We start from the raw sequence: 20,136 nt of genomic DNA on the forward strand, positions 1-20,136 counted from the left end.
GAATCCAAACAGCCAGGCTGCTCTGACGCTTGTTCCCCGCAGCCGAAGGGCTCGCACCGTGCCGGTGCCCAACGCCAGTGCCCAGCGCCAGCACTGCAGCACTTTGCATGGACGGCAACTCCCCATTTACACCGCCACCTTCTACACCACACCCTAAGTTAATGGTCATAAAATACAGAAAGGAAGAAAGGCAAGCGAGAGGGAAAACGCGTCCGCTGCGCCCGGTCACGTCTCCTCGCGCCACTGCCCAGGCTGCCTCTGTTTGCTTGGCCGCCATCGCGCCTCCCGGCAGCATTTCAATATTGACATCTCCAGGTTTCAGCTGTTCTCCTCTCTCCTGATTCATGGGCAGCAGATGGTGCAAATGACACCCCTTTTATTTTCTGGATGAATTCTTATCACCCTGCCAAGATGCTAATTTTTGTTGCTAGTCCCTATGCATTGTGTTACCAGCAATGAACACAAGCTTTGCCTTGAAATGGAGCAAAACTGCAGTCACAGACAGGTAAAGTTATACAGAGTTATTAGTTACAGCAGGTTAATTAAGAGATTTTACTAACTAGCTTTATTTTGATCCCTGGCTTTTGCTTGCGGGTTGTTGGGTTTGTTTGTAGGTGTTCACCTGTGCTTTGATGCTGCACATCATATACAGCAGCAGATCTCCCTGAAGCTGATTTAGGTGGCATTTTGTAAAACGAATCTTTGGCATAACTTTTCCAATGAGGGTAAATCAATCTCTCCTCGTCCAGACTCCTAACAGTTAAACCGATCAAACACCCCGGGAGCAGAAGACACCCCCCTGTTTCAGGTGTGGTCCCCGCGCCGGAGAGCTGGGGTCCCCCAAATCTGCAAATCACACAAGTTCTCCATCATGGGAATTGCCCATTAAAATTCCAAACAGGCTCCAGAGCCAGACTGGTCCCGCTGGGGCTCTCGCTCGAAAGCCTCTCCCGGATTCACGGGTACCGAGAGCTCCTACTCATGACAAATTCCTCAGACAGCTCCGTGTGCGTCTCACACCAAGACGTGGCTCTGGAGCTCACCTGGAAATACAACAATCAAAGTACATCATCGCTACTTGTTCCCCTTCCACCCGCCAGACCAGTTAATTACACTAATCTGATATGCTTTTGACAAATCCATGGCGGTTGTTTTGTTTCGATTTTAGTCACCTCTTCCAAGTGTTATGGATTGATTTTTTTTCATTAATTAATTTCAGAGCCTTTCCAAGAACTCATTAAGCTTTTTAGTCAATAATACACTAGACTGTATTTTTTCCTTTTATATTTAGGATCTCTATTTGCATTTTGATAGTTCTGAGACCTCCTCTGAGCTCACCAAGCTGCTAAAAACAATTGTTCCTTGCTCAAAAACAGTTGTCATTAGTTGTTTCTAATTCTAAGGAGAATTTCCTCAGCGCCGGCGTCCTGCCCTGCCTGGCAGCTCCACACAAACCCTTGTCTCTTTGTTCTCTGTCCTGGCCCTTCATTCTACACTCTGGTCAAAACTAACCAGGTTATCAGGGCATTTTAGACACTCCTGTAAGCAGCCACTTCTCTGTCAAGTACTAGATCTATATTTCCTCTCCTATCTTCTTATTCCTAATGTATTTATGGCACTGCTTCCTCCTGCTTTTTATCTCACTTGCTAAATGAAACACATTTTTTGCCTTAGGCTTTTCATTTTACCATTATATGCCTGTGCTCTGCCTTCACCTTCATTTCTTGTCAAGTGCCTCTGCTTTTGTAGCACTTCTCCAGACTTCCCAGTCCCGAAGGAGCTGCGGGCTCTGCGCGGTGGCTGCTCTGTGTTCCAGCGCAGGAGGATGCTGGCTGGCTGCGTTCTGGGCGCTCTCAGAACCTGCCCTCTCCTCCTCCCTCACACCATCCCCAAGGCACCACGGACCGGTTTGGGTGGGAAGGGATGCCCTCCCCGCTCTCACAGTGCTGCCCAAGCTTCCTCCCTTCCCGCAGGAGCAGCCTCTGTCACCACAGACTGTCCCAGCGTCCCTCACCCCGAGCTGCCCCAGTCCCACCGCCACCAGCCCCGGGCCCTGCGGTCCCTGCAGCCCCATGATGGACCTGCCCTGCAAGGGCACCCCACTGCTTCTAGAATCAACCGACGGCTGTGGAAAGGGGGAAACCAGGGTGAATGTGAGAGGGGAAATTCTGAAAGCCCATAAGAGCGGCACAGCATTTATTTCCCATGAGAAGTCAAGGCCAGGCAGGCGCTTCCACAGCCTGGACACCCTCCTGCAGGTGAGATGCCAGCAAATACTTCTGCTCCTTCCCCCTCTGCTGGTACATTGAGAACAACAACCGCAATCGATTAAGAGAACTCGAAGGTTTCAGGTACTAATTCTGAATTACAGGCAGGCAGTTTCTTTTCCAAGTCCTGCAAATCCTCTAATAAACACGAGTTAACCTCCCAAACTCAGGGCTCCGAGTGAACTGCTGCTCTTCACCCTCTTGCGCTCTTTGATCATCTCCCTTCCCCGCACAGGCTGTCGAAGTCACAAGAGCTTCATTTTCTGCGATAAAGAACAATATACTCGAGAGTGATGAAGGAAGAAAAGAGAAAGCACCTTGCAATTAAATATTCTAATAGACATTCTAAAGACGGTTTTGAAAGGATTTAAAATTAATGTTAAGAATGGCATGCATCAAATGGCTCAGGCTGAACAATACCTATCACTTTTTCTGCTTAAAAATAAAGTGTAAAAATAATACCCTATAATATTTTATACAATTGCAGCATCTCTGTTTTGCTCCCCTGGGCAGGCAGACGGCTCTGAACAGCTGAGCACAGCAGCTCCAACTCCTGCCCCCGTATTTATATCCCACAGTCAGAGTGCGATGGCTCTGGGTGGGACCGCGGGGACGCTGGGATCTGTGGGGTTGATTTGTCATGGATTGCAATGGAGGAGCGTTCCAGGAACGAGCCACAGACCCCGCTGAATGACTGCGAACCTGAAGCTACCGAGCATCACCAGAGCCGGCCCAGCGAGGCAGGCAGCGCATCTCCAGGGTAGACACGTACTGAGTGCAACCTTCTATTCTATTCTATTCTATTCTTCTATTCTATTCTATTCTATTCTATTCTATTCTATTCTATTCTATTCTATTCTATTCTATTCTATTCTATTCTATTCTATTCTATTCTATTCTATTCTATTCTATTCTATTCTATTCTATTCTATTCTATTCTATTCCCCATACCATACCATCTGGGTCCCTTTTTGCAGTGTTAATCAACACAGCCAGCCCTTCACGTGGACATGAATTGCAATGCCCATGAGTGACTAAGAAGTTACAACCGTGGTCTCATAATTGATCAAAAATGAGTATTAAACGCAGATACTCCTGACAGTGGTTAGAGATACGCGTTACAAAGTTTTCAGCAGTATAAATGAACAGTTCTGCATACAGCCTTGTTCATCATTTCCCGCTAATGCTGATCCCACATGGGGTCAGCAGCTCGGGATACTCTGCTTTGGTGTGGAATACAGAGCACGCACCACAGCCCAGAATAACCAGACTCTGCCTAAGAAAACACTATTTCCATTATGTTTGGCTTAAACCCACTTATTTATAATTAAGTTACTGATCCGTGTGCTGGCGTAAAATGACTCTACAACATAAGTGCAGCAATAAGCTAGAACAAAACCTTTAAATAACAATTGTCAAGTGAGAAGATATATACAGAATACATCAAAATTAATAGTGTTCATCCATCTTTCAAAACAAGTTAAATGTGCCTGTTTCTTCTGGAAAATCTGTGTTATGCTCATTGAATGTTTTATTTTTATTACATTTGAACCTTTCAGCAGGAAAAAAATATACACTCCAAGTAGGATGGGTGTTTTGATCAGTTTCCAGACATTTATACATTAGAAGGAAAAGGAAACTCATCAAGATTCACACAGACGTTCCTGCTGTTGACCCCTGGGAAGGAAGCAACATAAACTAAGGGTAACGCAATCAGAAACGACAGCTCCCGCACAAACCTCATTAAACAGGCGTTGTAGAACAGGTTTATGAAGAGAGGCAGGAGTCCTGGCGCTGGGACGTTGCGAGGCTTGGGCAGAGCGCCACGAGCCGGCACGCAGGGCGCCCGCTGCCCGCGCCGCAGCCAACCCCGCGGGTCGCGACTCAGCCCTGAAACGTCACACCAAATCCAAAATACTCCTCCTTGAATAAGCCTCAGTCCAGTACAGGCTTCTGCTCCTCAAAGCGATCATCAAACACCCAGCAAAACACCATGACCTTGGACACAAAGCTTAGAACAGCCCAACTTGTTTGTGTTAACTCGCAGGTGCCGCACCACTCAGCTACGAATATTCATTCAAATGTTTGGTGTAAGCAGAAAAACGTTTGTCTGGATTGTTTTCTGTAGTGGTGATTCATTAGATATCTGTTTACAGAGCGTCAATTATCCATAAGGAACTCAAACCATCTCCTCGGCTCCCCACCTCACCACAAGGCCCTAAGCAGTCACGCTGCGGCCAACACTGACAAACTGCATTCTGGGAGGAATTAATTCATTGAAAATACAGGGAATACGTCTGACAATGACCATTCCTGAGTAACCAACAACTGGGGGATCCAACCACTGGCAACCTCTTTTGAACAGACAGTGGAAACACCCGTCTCAGAACAGCAAGAACTTCTGGTCACAGCTGGCAGCGAGAGACCTGGAATGGCAAACAGATCCGGCTGTGGAAAAAGCCTATTAAATGCGTTTTCCATGGGGAATTCTACAGGAAGCGGAGCTGTTCTTTGTCGATGCTCAGTGCATCACTGGCGCTGTTCACACTCCCAGCCCAGAGCACCGTGTGGCTGCCCTGGAAGGCGGCAGAACCGCAGCCCCGGCAGCGTGACGAGCGCTGCTCCCGGTGCTGGTCATTGCCCGAAATGCCTCCGCGCCCCTGTGAGCACATCTAACCTCACACACAAACCATCATCCTGCAGCTCCTCCAGACGCTGTATTTTCAAATTCATTGCCAACTCTACCGTATTTTCACTTGGATCCTTTAAAGACATCTCATTTCTCTTTGTTGGATTTCCTTTCACTTGGTTTCAAAATTAAGCCATGCCAGAGAAGTTAAGCCATGGCAGCGCAGAAGTAATCAGTGCGTGAAGGCTGAGTCTTACAAAAGGGCGTCTTGCCTTGCTGAGAGGCAGGAGATGACGCAGCCGGGTGCTGGGGCGGCTGCGAGCAGCGACCGTGTGCCCGGGGCAGGGGCCAAACCCCTCTGAGGTGCCAAGCGCTGCCCGGCCCCACGGGGAGGCCAAAGTCAACCAAAAACCAGCCTGGGGTCAGCTTCTGCACTGCACTGCACACAGAACTGAACGGTATCCGAGGAAATCACATATTCTTTGCTCTTATAAACGTGTATTATTTATTATTAGCAAATGAATTGGAGTCCATTTGAAGAGGCACATCACTAAGCTGTACGTTTATAAACAAGATATTGTATTTACGTATTTCAAATATGGAAAAATGCACAAACACATACATAAGGAATCACTATCTAACCTTCAAACTCCCAGCATGCACATACGCTAATCTGAACTAACCTGTGAGTCAAACAGACTAAGGCAGCCCCCTCCTCCCTGGGTAACAAACACGCCAATGCCAGACTTTCCATCAATACTGATAAGCACAAATACATTACTTTGATTAATGGTCAGAGTCATTTGCTGTTAAGTCATTACAAAGCTTCCTACTGTGGGAAAAATAACCTAACCTAGCCATAAATCAGAAAATGAGAAAGATGTAAGGAAAAAAAGTTTACTGCACTAAAAATAAATTATGAAGAGATGTCCAACATACAGACATCATCTGAACAAAAAGGTGACGTTCGAGTGCTATAATGTCTTTTGCAAGATGTCATATGTCCCCTGATGGTTAGCCAGCTGGTTAATTCGATATCCCAGTAAAAGTCACTGATTTGCTGAAAATAAAGGCAAAATGCAATTGGTTCTATTTTCCTGCGGACGGCCTGAGCAGCGGAGCTGCAGGAACCTCGCCAGGCCCCCTCCAGAGATCTGACCTCGCTTCGCGCAACCGAATCCACACCTGTGTTTGCAGGGACAACAGCTCAAAACGCCTTGGTTTGACTGAGCCAGTTCTACGAGGGACAAACTCCCAGGACAAGCCTCTGGTCACCAGGCAAGGTCTAAATCCCCGTGTACCACCTCAGCCTCAAGCCCCACGTGTCTAACGTCACTGTCCAAACTCCGCCAGCTCCGTGCCCCTCGTTGTTCGCCCTGTGTCACCGCGTCCTCCCCGCAATGTCCTTACACACGTGCACACGGGCTCGGCTCCAGCCCGAGCTCTGCGGAGCTTTGTGGAGGCCCCAAGTGAGGTCAAACAGGATCGAACGCCTTCACAAAGCACAAAGCAGTTTTTGCCGTTAATCTGCTCATGCTTTTCCTCCGTCTGCCATGTCCGTGTTTCTGGCTGCGGTCCCACAAGATTCATCCCCACTGCTGACTCATCCTGCAGCTCAACAGGAGCGCTCCTGCAGACACCGGCACAAACCCCACGTCACCAACGGCAGGACGGGCAAAAAATAGATTCGTTAAACTCCGTGAGGCCCCTGGGAAGCCCTTGTATGAATAACAAACTGACTCCATCCAAAGAATTTACCATGCATAAAATAAAGACATTGGGTTGTGCTAAATCAGGCGTTAGCACCGCTCGTGCAGCTCCGCCGCGGGTGCGGACACGGGTGTGCAGAGCCGGGAACCCGCCACGCCGGGGAATCGCCCACATTCTGCATGTCGATCTGAAAGCAGCCGCAGCTCCCGCTCCAGGTCCCGTTCCCATTGCAGAACAGACCCAGCAAAGAACATTGGGAAGCGCCGCTGCCCCCGCTCCCCCTTCTGAATCACGGGAGACTTCACGGTTAGAAGAGCTGCTATGGATGTCCAAGGTGTACTAGTGCTGTTTACCTACAGCTGATCGCAGACCAGAGCAAGTAACTCATCATTTGCCCCAATATAAACACTGCCAAATGTTTGGGTTTGTTCCACAGTAGATTGAAATAACACTGCTCAGAAACAGCACTTTGGGGAATACGCGTTCAGTTGCAGGGCTTTGAATCTTCCATGACATACAGACATTAGCTGAAGTTTATTGAGGTTCAAATATGATATGATAAAAGGAAAAACAGCGTTAAAACTTCCATTGAATGAGTTGCAGATGCAGCTGCTTTAACATGAAATTGCAAAATTATGCGGTTATTCCAGATGGTGCTTTTCAGAGTGTGCTTTAACCTGTGCGATGCACTCCAGGGCAAAAGGAAAACGGACCCAAATTCAAGATGGAAAACCACCAAAGGAGACGTGTCATCATCCTGTATTCCAGAGCCTTTGAGCGCGTTCTGGTGTCCTCCATCACTCTCACATTTTAGCAGCTCTTTTGATTCCATCATATTCATTTTCAAAGTCTTCCAATCTCAATTGTGCTTGTAAACAGAACAGCCAGAATAACTCCACTGAAATGACAGTGGAACTGGGGAACTGGCTGCAGCTGGAGCATCTGGCTGCACATCTCTCTGCCAATTATTTGTCTAATCCACCACCCGAGAGCTGTTTGTGAGCTGGGAACAACCCACGCTTCCCACAAGTGCGGTTTGTTATAACTGCTCTGAACTCTGTTGTCACCGTTTCAATTTACACTTCAGTATCAGCAAGAAGGGATCAAGGGTGTCTTCAGCCTGAGCAGCATCTCGATTCTCTGGATTACCAAACTGTCTCCATAGAACCACAGAACTTGCTTGTGCTGCTCTGGTTTCAAGTAGAACCGGGGAAGGAAGAGACACTTGAATCTCTGAGCATTCTGAGAAAAGGTACAGAAATAAAAACCCCAACTAAAATAAATGTTAACACACAGATGAATCAAAAAGCTCAGATATGTAGTTTGGGCTAAATATTATTTATCTTGGCAATGCTCAATCCTACACCTATCAGTGCAACACTGAATGTTTTCAGAAGAAAATGACAACTAAAAGACATTTCTAAACACGACATCAATAAACCCAAGGAAAATAATACATTTTAAGGCCTCCATCTGCTGTATAACTCAAATGAATGTGTATTTTCAAATCATGCTGGGATTCAATTTATATTTCTGTTGAAAAAGTTCTGTGCAAAACTATTAGCCAGTCGCGGCTCGAAGTATGAGAACACACACTACCGAGAAGTTATCCTCTGATCCTGGTTGCTAACATCCTCTCATCTCCTTTTTTCCTTCCTGAAATCCTCAGGAATGTCACTGCCACACATTTAAACGTCTGAACTGTAGCTCCTTGAATAGGGTCTTACCCAACGTCCACACAAGAAGGACCGAGTGGAAGATGCTGCTGGGAAGGACACCCCGCAGGTACCTGACAGAGGCGGGACTGATGTCCCCAGGCTGAGGCAGAGCACACCTGCCACCCACACGCACCCCGACACCCCTCCCGGTCAGACGCGCGTCCCCAGGCAGCTGGGGGCTGCCCCCCCGGGAGGAAGGTCACCATCGCCACCTCTGCTCGTCCCAGTGCTGCAGCGGAGCAGGGAGCCCTGAGCGCTCCGTGCAGGATGGGCTGCGTCTGAGCACCGCGCTCCTGTGGCCCAGGCAGAACACAGCATCATTTGAGTTGGAAGAGACCCTTGAGATCATGGGTCCAACCATAACCCACCCCTGGCACCGAACCGTGTCCTGAGAACCTCATGTCCGTCTGTCCAGCCCTCCAGGGATGGTGACTCCAGCACTGCCCTGGGCAGCCTGTTCCAATGCCCCACAGCCCTTTGGGGAAGAAATTGTTCCCCACATCCAACCTCAACCTCCCCTGGTGCAACTTGAGGCCGTTTCCTCTGCTCCTGGCGCTTGTTCCTGGGGAGCAGAGCCCGACCCCCCCTGGCTCCAAGCTCCTTTCAGGCAGTTCAGAGATCAGAAGGTCTCCCCTCAGCTCCTGTTCTCCAGCTGAACCCCCCAGGTCCCTCAGCCGCTCCATCACACTTGTGCTCCAGCCCCTCACCAGCTCCGGTCCCTCCTCTGCACTCTCACAAACACGTGCGCACACAATCACGTACAGAGCCCCCGGCCCAGCGCCGGGCAGGCGGTGACCCCGCGGCTGCTCCCATCACATACACATGTGTTCTGCTTTACACACACCGTGGCACGTGATAAACTCTTTGTGAACTTTAACATTCAAACCTGCCTAATATTAACAAGGCTTTTGAAAATCTTTCCCCTCCTCAGAAAATTTCTAAGCCGTGGGTTTGTTTTTTGTGAAATAGCTTTTTCCCTCCTTTGCAGTGTAATACGTTATTCAAGAGCCAAAGAGTTGTCAGTTTTTATGTTTTGATAATCTTCTCAAGCACCCAATTTTGTTCTGCTTTTTCTCTTCCTGCTGTCACTCACATTCCAGCCTGTCACAAAAGAAAATGTCTGAATACATTAATTACAACTTGTTAGACCTCCATACACTTAATGCTATTGAGGGAACCAAATCACTTGGAAAATAACTAAAGAGAAACAGTTGCTGGTATAGCAGAATTTTTATGCATCGCACTTCAAAGCTGGAGCTTTGCAAGACAACAAAAATGATTATTATAGAGAACAAGAAAATCAAATACAACTTGATCCTCTCCCCTTGGAATGTTTTCTGAACGCATTACAATACGTATTTTCTACCCTGGAAAGAGGAACTGAACTCTTTTCACGTGTTACCTTCTTTCATGGTGTAATTACAAATGCCGGGTCTGAAACTGCAGTACGAAAACTTTCTGAAGCCAGGAAGAGATGCAATTCTAAGTCCCCACTCACACAAACATCCAGTGATGGGTCCATTAACATGAATAGAAAATAATTGTGTTGGGTCTGAGATGAACGAGTCACCCTGGAGCGGTACAGGAGCAGGGAGGTGTCCCCGGGCCACCCAGGCTGCCAGCTGTGCTAACACCTTCATAAACAGAGAGCTCCTGTTTGTAACTCACACCCTAACATCACAGCGATGCTTTGGATCATTGTTCAGCACAAGATATTTAAAGCACTGACCGCCCATCAGATTTCCATGGGAGCACAAAGCAGCGAACAGCAGTTTATCTGTGGTTCACCTAGAGAGGCAGCTCTGCAGAGAATCCTGCAGGAACGTCTCTGAAGACCACGCTGCTAATGAGACGTGATTTCACTGAACAAAGACGGCAGCATTAGGATTATGCAAAATCCTTGCACAGAGAAGCAGGCAAACACTTCCCAAACCTGAACTCTGTTGTCTTTCTACCTTAAAGACATTTCATTATTCTTACACTCAAATGAATAGCCACTCTTACCTGTATTAAACCACAGTAGCAGTGGGGAGAGACAATGAAATCTTTGCAGCTTTGAAGCAGTTCTCAGAACAGCAGGTCACAGCACAAGCACCTTTGAGGGATGCTGATCCTGCCCAGCACAGGGAACCAGCCCCTTGCCACATCAGGGCTCTGCCTCCCCAGTCCCACCTGCATTTTCATCTTGGAGCTGATGTGCTACAAGACAAATGCAGTCGTCTCAAGGTTTCCTTAAATTCAGCTCTCAGCATCCCAATCTCAGTGCTTTCCTTCTGATTTTTGAAAAATGGGCAAGAGCTGAGTTCCTGGGTTTCTTTACAGAGGGTTTACAGGCTGCTGGCCTGACAAACAGCTGCCCCACTCACGCCAAATCCTCCTCCTGAGGACCACGTCTGAATTTCCCTTCAGCGGTGTCCCGAGGGGAAGAAAGGAGGCAGCCTCGGGAAGTGCTCGAGCTCCGTTTGCTCTTTGCAGTAAAACATTTGAGAACTCTTACGAAGAAATTCAATGAACATTCCTTGCCCCTAGAAGAGAACAACTCTAGACGCTGTGGAGTCTTCTGTTTCAATAGCAAGTCGGTGCCTTTAAAATCCACAGAACCAAGTGCTCAGAACAGCTAAAACCTGCAGCTCATTCCTTTCCACAAGTGAGACGTGACTCTGGGCTTGGACGGGAAGCCGAGCTGGAGCAGACGGGATCGGCACAGCCAAAGGCTCCAGGTCCTGAGCTCCAGCGCCGGGCACAGGCCCCAGACCCCCCGGGTTCTAATTCATCTACAGTGGAAAATCGGAGGAGTGGGCACAAGTTGTGCTGCCTGCACAGCAGCCGCTGACACAGACACAGCGCACAGCTGGAACTGCCCCAGCGTGGACTGTCAGAGCTCACATGAACTTTAAGAAGCCCACATGTGTTTAAGTGTCTAGTGAGTCGGAAAACACCAGGCTCATAAAGCCTCCTGATGCACAGAGCCCCCTGCTTTGTGCTCCGAGGTGGTGGATGGGTGGGTGGGTGGGTGGGTGGGTGTGCTGCACTGATGCTCTGCCCCAAGCGCCCCACACAGCCGGGTGAGCCTGGGCCTTGCTCAAGCAGCTCTTTGGGTATTTCCTGCGGATGTACATTCCCCGAGTGGCCCTTGGGACTGAGCTGAGCGGCAGCACAGAGACAGGCACCACGTCCTTCCACAGTGCCCTTTGGGTGACAGCGCGTTCCCTCTCCAGCTCTCCCAACCGCAGCATCGCTATACTTAGACTTGCCACCTTCTTCCTCGCTCCCGTCTCTATTAAAGCACAGCTACCGCGGGGTGATGAGAAACAAAAGCAGAATAACAATGAAGTGGAGGGCAGTGTTGTCTCAGACTCCCGCTAGATCCGGGAGGCCCTTCACACGGTGAATATTATGTACAGAACAAAGACACAACGGGTTCTCAAAGCTGAAAGTCGGCACTGAATAACTTACAAGACAAAAACCTGCCAGAAGTCACCCAGCAGGTCAGTGACACAAGCGGGAGAAGCACTCAGCTCTCCGGTACGAAACATTAGTTAACATAAGTGTATAAAAGAGTTAACTGTATCCCAGACCAGACTTATCCGAAACATTAGCAGCAGCAATAATTAAACAAGGAGCCGCAGCGTCCATTCCCGTGTGCGGCTGTTCACCGTGACCCACAGCCCCGCTCTTAGGGAACTGGGGGGAGAAAAGCATTACTAAAGAAATTGGCACCAAAACCTGTTGCCCAATTTAACTGAGCAGATGTCAAATAGCCATTAGCATTACAATGATTAGTAAACTGAAATTACATGTTATGGGTTTAGTGCCTTAGATTAAGCGTTAACCTGTCTTAATTAAATTGCATCTCAGTAATTGATTTCGCAGTGCTGAACTGTAAATAACAAATTGCAGATGATCTGTTCTTTTATCTAGCAAGATAATATAAATTAGCCTTTACACACTGCATTACCTCCTCGCCTCTCTCTCTTTTGCTGGGGTTTGCTGCTGTTACCTGGACATGTCACCTCCTCTGACGTTACACCAGGTTTAATCCCTGCTGCTGGTTTTCCTCTCCGAGCGCAGTCAGGCTGGTGCTGTGCAGGGCAGGCAGCACCACCGGCTCGGCTTTGTATCTCACGTCGTCTCCCCACTGCATGTTTCTTTCCGAGTGCAGAACCAGCTTGCACAGCTGTGTAGCTACTCGGAGTGCACATACCATGGGCCTGGGGCAAAGTACTGACTGTACAACCCAGACTCCCGCACCGTGTGACAGCTTCTGTTCAAACAGCACAACAACAGAACTACAACAGCTTCGTTTTTTTTACTACACTGTTCAATATAAATAAATACACACAATAAGAGTAATTGGTGTAACCAAATACTAACCAATTCAGTATCATCTCTGTGCAAATTCAGGTTCCTCCCTTAGTAAGGGACTGACTGGTGATCTTTGTGTCAATTATATCCTTTCAAAATCAGGATCAAGATCAGAATCAGAAGCCTGGGGTGCGATGGCCATGGGGGACAGCCTGGAGTGACAGGGGAACTGCTCCTGGTCTGCACCTCAAACCTCAAGAGCTGGAGACTATTGGAGAACCACCTGCCTTCCATAAGCAGCAAAATACAAAATGAGGGTGGGAAGGAGGGCAAACTGGAAAACAAAAGCATTTGGGAGCTGTGATGAGTAAGAGACTCTTAAGAGATCAAAATTCAGCGATTCTTGAAGCAATTTTAAGCAACACACCACATTTTCTGTTTAGAATAAAAAAGGCTACTTGATGTTTTTTTGCCTTAAGTCCCCCGTACAGCTATTTTCTGAGATCTGCTACTGCTTTTCTGAGGTTCCTACTTCGTCAAACTTGAATGTTTTATTCGCTATGGAGCTTACAGCTGTGGCTCCTGACCACAAGGGCCAGGCATCTGCAGTCATCATTGCTCCATCAAGCACGGTTAAGACAGATTGGACCGATTTGCTCTAACACAACTATTAACCCTTCGTTCCAACGTGTTGTAAGATGCCACAGACACAACCATCTGACCCATAGTGCGGCACAGACACAACCGCAGGATCACCAAAAAGGTGACGGCCTTGCCAGCTACCTCCTGTCTTTAAACGACAGCAGCGCTGCACAACTCACGTTCAGCAGGGTCCCAGAAGCCAAGCAGCAGTCAGCCTGTCACAGCCCAGCACAGAAGCTTCTTTCAGCAGCGTCACCTCCATATGTCACCCTGGATTTACTGCAAAAACGCCAAAGAGCATGAGTCTTTCCGCGAGGCCGAGGAACGCTGCGCGGCTCCCGAGGAGGAGCCACAACGTCCCGGCACCACCCTGACCTTGGGACGCGCTCCTGCACGTTCGGGACTCAGTCTGCCCCGCCGGAATGAGGGAAATACCATCAAAGACGACAGGGAAACTTCCTGTGGCTTCGCTTCTCAACCTCCACTGCTGAAGTTGTATGTGTAATTAAGTACCCGTTTATTAGGCCACCGGGTGAGGTGGCCGGGATGTCTGAATACAAGCCATGTACAACATCCTGTCCCTATGGACATCCTGGGACCCTTGTCCCCTCAGGACCAGGCTCCTGCTGCTCATTCAGTCCATTGGCCATTTTTGGCTCCTTTCTCACTTTCTGTCTCCTGTTTCCTCCCAAAGCTTCTCTGTTCCACTCATTTTCACAGCCCCATGAAACAGCAAAGCCCCTTCACCCCAAAGGGCACCATACTCCGGCTGCATTTTGGTGGCAGTTCACCTGATCTGTGCATTTTCCTGCAGAGCAGCTGTCGGTCCCCGTACAGTTCAGTGAAATCTGTAACAACGGGTTGGAAAATTGGTTAAACCACATTTTTATACCACCCGCCTTGGTGTTGTCACCTGACGCGAGTATTTGTGATATCCACCTATGCAAATGGACTCTGGTAACCCGACCAAACCACCCTCCAGGGGCAGCTTACAGGGGAGCTGCAGGATGTACTGTGGGGAAAAATCCTGCGTGGGAAACGTGCTTTTTTTGGGAGGATTGCGGCGTTTTGAAAACATCGCACACGCCTCCATTCGGCATGCAACTCAGATCACTGGGCTTTATTTCTGAAAAGGTATTTGTCTAATGAGCAGCATCAGGCATCCTTAGCAGGAGGTAACGCTATCAGAGCTGCTCTGTAATCTCTGCGATAACACAGACATGCACTGACTGCATTAACCTGGAATATCAACTTAGAACAACACACTAATTATTTATATGCTATTAGTGCTCCTTTTCCCTGCAGCACAAGACTCAAAGCAAGCCTCACAATCTCATTTTTCTCCACTTGCAAATAACAGAGCAGAAGCTGGCAAATTATTCCAAAAAGCACCTCTGCGGAAGAGACAGCGCAAACAAAACTCCATTAGCAGACCTTGAACCATTCTCCTCATAACACAAGAACAGTAAAAAGTACCTCCTGTCACAGGCTGTTATGGAAAGCAAGGCATCATTTTCTTTCCTTTTTTCCCTTTAAATGATTTACAGCCGCGTTATTCCAAACCTCGGCGGTGCTTTTGCTCCTGAGTGTGCGCTGGCTTCCTCACAGGGTGGTGTTTTGCGCGGTTGCCCATCACGCACCAGGACGATCCCACGAGAGGAGACTGAACACGATCACTGGAAGGGGTCGCCCAGAGCTGACCTGAGGATCCCAGCACCAAGTCACCCTGCCTGGGGGCTGCTCTGCTGCTACCTGCACTCACATCAGCGCTTGGTTTTAGTCATACGAGTTACATCCTCCTGCTAGAGTTAGTCATTAATTTTATTCAGCATGAACACTGATGGGAGAAAAAACCCTTAAAATATAGCCAACTTCCCCCTTGTCCCAGTTAGGGGATATTCAGAGGTTCTGCAATTCAACTGACACCAAGAAATCAGAGCTGTGCTGCGTAAGTACGTAAAGCCAGCAGCCCCGGGACAGGATGACCTGCTGCAGAGTTCCACCGACTGCAGCTCTACCAGCTTGAGCACAATTGCCCCGGGTTTTTCAAACATAAACCCAATTACTTTTCTATATTGAATTACCTTAAAGCACAAGGCCTGTCCAACCTAAGACAAACCAGTCCTGATTCAATTGTTCCAAGAGCGATTGCCACAGCAGAGGCGTAGACTTCCTCTAGCTTTAGAAGTACAACCAGTGCTCTCATCTTGAAAGAAATGAAGATGAATTGAGTGGAAAGAAAAATCCCCCAGGGCCCACATGCTCCACGCAGCACTGCAGGCTGGGGAAGAAGCGCTGACGAGCGGCAGCGGATTCAAAGGCTGGTCCTCGCTGCCGAGACTCGTCCTGCTGGAGCTGGTGGGACCGGGCTGGTGTGACGTGGCCGTCCCCACAGGGCTCGCTCTGTCACTGCCGTTCTCTGGCAATCATCGGGTTTGCACATCCTCCCTCTTGTGCTCCCCACTTGTTTCCAGACTATTGGCCAAACACTGAAAGGGCTGTTGGAAGAACATCTTCCGTGCTACAGCTGAACTTCCAGCAATTCCCCTCCAGAAAGCTAAGCAGGCTTTCCAAGCTACTTAATGATTGATTTCTCATCCACTATTGTACAACATTGCTTCACACCCCAGCTTCTTCGTACCCCACGGAGACCTTCTGTATATAAACAGAACCGCTATCAGTCCCAAGGCAAGTGCGGTCAGCACGGCTGTGTGAGGGCGCCGAGGGCGCGCGGGCAGGGAGGGGGCGCGCTGTGGTCTCTGCTCTTCCCGCGAAGCGCAGACGCGGCCACACGTGCCCAGGTACGGCGCGGCTCTCCGGGCAGGAGCTCCACACCACATCCCGGTGACAACACGGAGGGGTGGCCACTGAGAACCAGCCATGACACCTGTGACGAGCCCCTCAGCGCGGGAGCCGGGCTGGTCCTGCTCACAGCTGTAAGGCACTGGTTGTGCCTTGTTGTGTTATTGTAAGCGGGATTAATAACTGTAAAGAATAAACCAGTAACCTACTTAGGAAGAAAACACAGATCTTTGATTCTCACTGCTGTTGGGTTGCTGCATTGTGACAGCTTCTGTCCTGTAGGTTATTTCTCCTGGAAACTATCCTAAATCCCCTTTACATGCTTTCAGCAGAATCAGTCCCCTTGGCCCTGGACCCCAACAGGCAAAATGAGCACATTCCCTTTGATCAGTGATGCCATATTGCTACCTGAATTACTCCTGCCACACAATAAAGTGACATACAAAGCAATGCAAATTCCTGGTTTAATAGGCTTTTGGTGTCCAACGTCCATGTTCATGGACTATTTAACCACCACTTTCACTGTGCTGGTGCTGCAGGAAAACATGATGTGCGCACCCCACGGAGCCCCCAGCACCCACGTCCCGTCACAGGGGGTGCAAACCCCGAGCTGGCCTCCCCCCTGCACCCAGTGACCACTCAGTGACCGTTCAGTGGCCCCCGCTCTGCTCCTCCGGATAACAGGCTTGGCCCTTGTTTCCGAGGGTGAAGCGCAGCAGAGCTGAGCAGCAGCGAGCACACGGGCTCCCCCAGCGCAGCGAGACGTTATGAGCTCTGCGATGGTGAGGTCTGCTTATTTATACTCCCTGCTCAGCTCCTCTCAGCAATTAGGATTCTTCCCCAGCATAGATGTCTTTATCATTTTGAATTTCCCAACTGAGTACACGCTCATCACACAGCTCTGCGTTGTTTATTCTGCTCTGAACTTTTGTACCATTATATTTTGTCCCACAATACACATTTCTTGTTGTTTCTAATGAGTAAACATGGAATACAGCTTCTTGTAGAACAAACAAGAGCTGACTCTCAGGTGACGTGAGGCTAAATTCACTGACTACACCCATTTATATCCACTGATAATCCAGCAGATAACACTGCGATGCCTCATTCATCTTGGGTCTGATTCAGAGACCATCGGAGTTGATGGTGAAAGCCTCCCGAGTATTTAAAGCGTGTGTATCTACTCGTTACGGCTCCAGGAGAAGGCTCAGGAGAGCGGAAAAGTAATTGGGGAGCTGCCTGGGACAGCATAAAGCCTGACAACATGTCTTGGATTAGACAATGCGAGATCCAGGGGACAGTTTAATTGAAAATAAAAGCAGCAGGTAAGGCAGAGCAGCCGGGCCGGCAGGGTGCGAACACGGGGTCCCGTCCGCGGCGCCCCCACCCAGCGAAGGCGCAGGAGCTGCAAACGCTGTCCCCTGGGCAGTGACCGGCAGCTGCAGTCACCTGTCAAAGTTGCTTCTGTTCATATTTTCACATCAACCTTTTACAATGGCATCTTTGCCTGCCATTAGATATGCAGATGTAGGGTATTAAAAGTATAAGAAAAAATTAAACCTCCACAGATTAAATGCTTTTGATTGTAAGAGTTTGCACCTCCTGTTTGTTTTTAATTAGGAATCAAGATTGTTAATGCATAAAATCCTGTTGCTGTCCCTCCTCAGAATAATAAATACAGCGTCCTTGCTACAACAAAGCACGTGGAACACCCCGGAGTTCACAGCCGCTTGCCTGGGCACGCCAGAATCAACGCGGATGTTCTTACTCTCGTATTACATCATCCATTATCCAGCCCAACTCCCACTGCCATCAGTAATTTGTTTCACTTACGGAGCAAAAGAAAACGAACAGTGCCGCTGTCACCCATTCACATATTTTCTGTCAACTCAGCAGATCCCACTAAATTTTACCACCTCCCCAGCACTGTGCTGACGCTCCTGTGGCAATGTACGCCCATGGGAAAGGACGGCACGGTGACCACACAGCACGATCAAACCCAACGGCCGCTGCCGCAGCCTCGCTCCGGGCCGCTGCCGCGGCCTCGCTCCGGGCCGCTGCCGCAGCCTCGCTCCGGGCCGCTGCCGCGGCCTCGCTCCGGGCCGCTGCCGCGGCCTCGCTCCGGGCCGCTGCTGCAGCCTCGCTCCGGGCCGCTGCAAAGGGCCGTGCCGCGCCAAGGTGAACAGGGGCAGCAGCCCTGGCCCTGCTCCCCGTGCTCCGGGCACCCACAGATGCTGGTGCCCACACCCACCGCAGCTCTTTCCATGGGAATTATTTCTTATTTGCCTAATTCCCCCTTAGCTTACAACCACATTTTTACAATCTATTCCCACTTCCAAAGATGACATTTTATGGCAGAAGTGACAATCCAGCACTTCTGGTGTTTCCACCCTGGCCAACACAAGCGGTCCAGCTGAACGAGCCCCTGGTACCCAACGAGGGGCCAACTCAAGCAGCTGTAAAACCAGCGATGGGGTAAACCAGGACCCGCCAGCGCCAGGCTGGAGCCACAGCAGAGTGAACCCGCGGGTTGTGTGGAGCTCAGCGCCTCCTCAGCATCCAGCACCACAAGCAAATCCTGTCCCCAGCCCGCACCAACACCCGCACACTGCTCTGCGCTCCATCATCACTGAGGATACTGGACAGTTGTAATCAGCTCTTCTGTTTCTAAACAGAAATTTCTACCACAAGTAAAAATCTTTATAATTACTGGTGAGCTAAAGACAGGTAAAAAATAACTCATTGGGAGGTTTTTCTTCCTTTTTTTTTTCTCCAGTCATTAAATGATTGAGATGATAAAAGAATGAAGAACCTGACAGATTAAACAGTTCCTGAGGAGACATGTCAGCTTCAATAATTTTAAAGCATTAGAACTGTCAAGCTTTCAAAATAGGAAAGATTGTATCTTTAGAAAACAAGGTTCTACTAATTGGCATGCATGAAAATCTAAATTGAGGCTGAACTGCCGTGATTAGAGGCTGTTCCTGATTGCAGATACCTGCACCAGCTCCACGTGTGCACCGGTCGCCGTGCCGCCGGTGCTGAGCGCTCCCCGGGAACCGCGCGGGGGACAAGGAGGGCTGGGGCTTCCTGCATCTTCACCCCATTAACTGATTCCAGTATTTCATTACCACCAATCTGTTAGGCAATGGTTGAGCCCACTAGAGATGCCCCACATATTTTTGAGAAAATAAAGACCACACTTCAAATGAAAGTTGAAGAGATGACTTCAGCAGGCGGTAAAGTTCCCATTAGCAAGAAAATGCCCACGTTCTGCTGCCCGAGATAAAAATATCCCATGTCAGAACAATGTGCAAAAGGTCAAATTCTGTCTGCTTACACCAATGTAAACAGGCGATCATTCTACTAATAACAACAGTTCCACCCACTGGCTGCCTGACTGGCATAACCCAGGCACGGGCCATCCTGCCTTTTCCTTTGACCAGTTTTGAACCAGAATCCCCCCTGTGGAGTTTTATTCGCCACATTTTCCGTACAATTCCACCGCACTAATTTCATGCCGCTGACTCCACTGCAGTCAGGTTCATAAATCTCAAAGCTGCACGTACATAGTTAAACGCAAAGTGACTCGGTTGGCTCCAAAATATAAAGAAAGACCTGAGTAATAAAAATCCAAAGTGGCTTTTCTCTGAGGTGCCATTTCTCCCAGGATAACGCTGTTAGGTCAACAGAGTGCTAAAAGAGTCATTTCATTTGTCGTTTCTGTGCTCGCCAGACCCGACTTCCCCAGAGCAGCGCGGTTTACAGCGCATGTCAGCCTTTATTAACCTCATCTCCCCGTTTCTCTCCAAAGATATTTAATACTTTGGTGATGATCAATACACCTGCTCTGATGATAAACAAAGACAAATGAGTGTGTGCAGCCTGGCTGTGTGTAATTACAGCTCTGCTGGCACGCAATTACAGCTGACGAGAGGCGACGGCATCGCCCTGTCCCTGTGACACCTCTGCAGCGGGTGTCACCGTCACTGGGTGTCACTGTCACCAGGTGTCACCGTCACCACGCTCGTCTCCTCCACAGCCACTTCACAGCGCAGTCCGG

The sequence above is a fragment of the Streptopelia decaocto genome, assembly GCF_964273445.1.
Source record: "Streptopelia decaocto genome assembly, chromosome: 8".
In the NCBI taxonomy this organism is placed as follows: Eukaryota; Metazoa; Chordata; class Aves; order Columbiformes; family Columbidae; genus Streptopelia; species Streptopelia decaocto.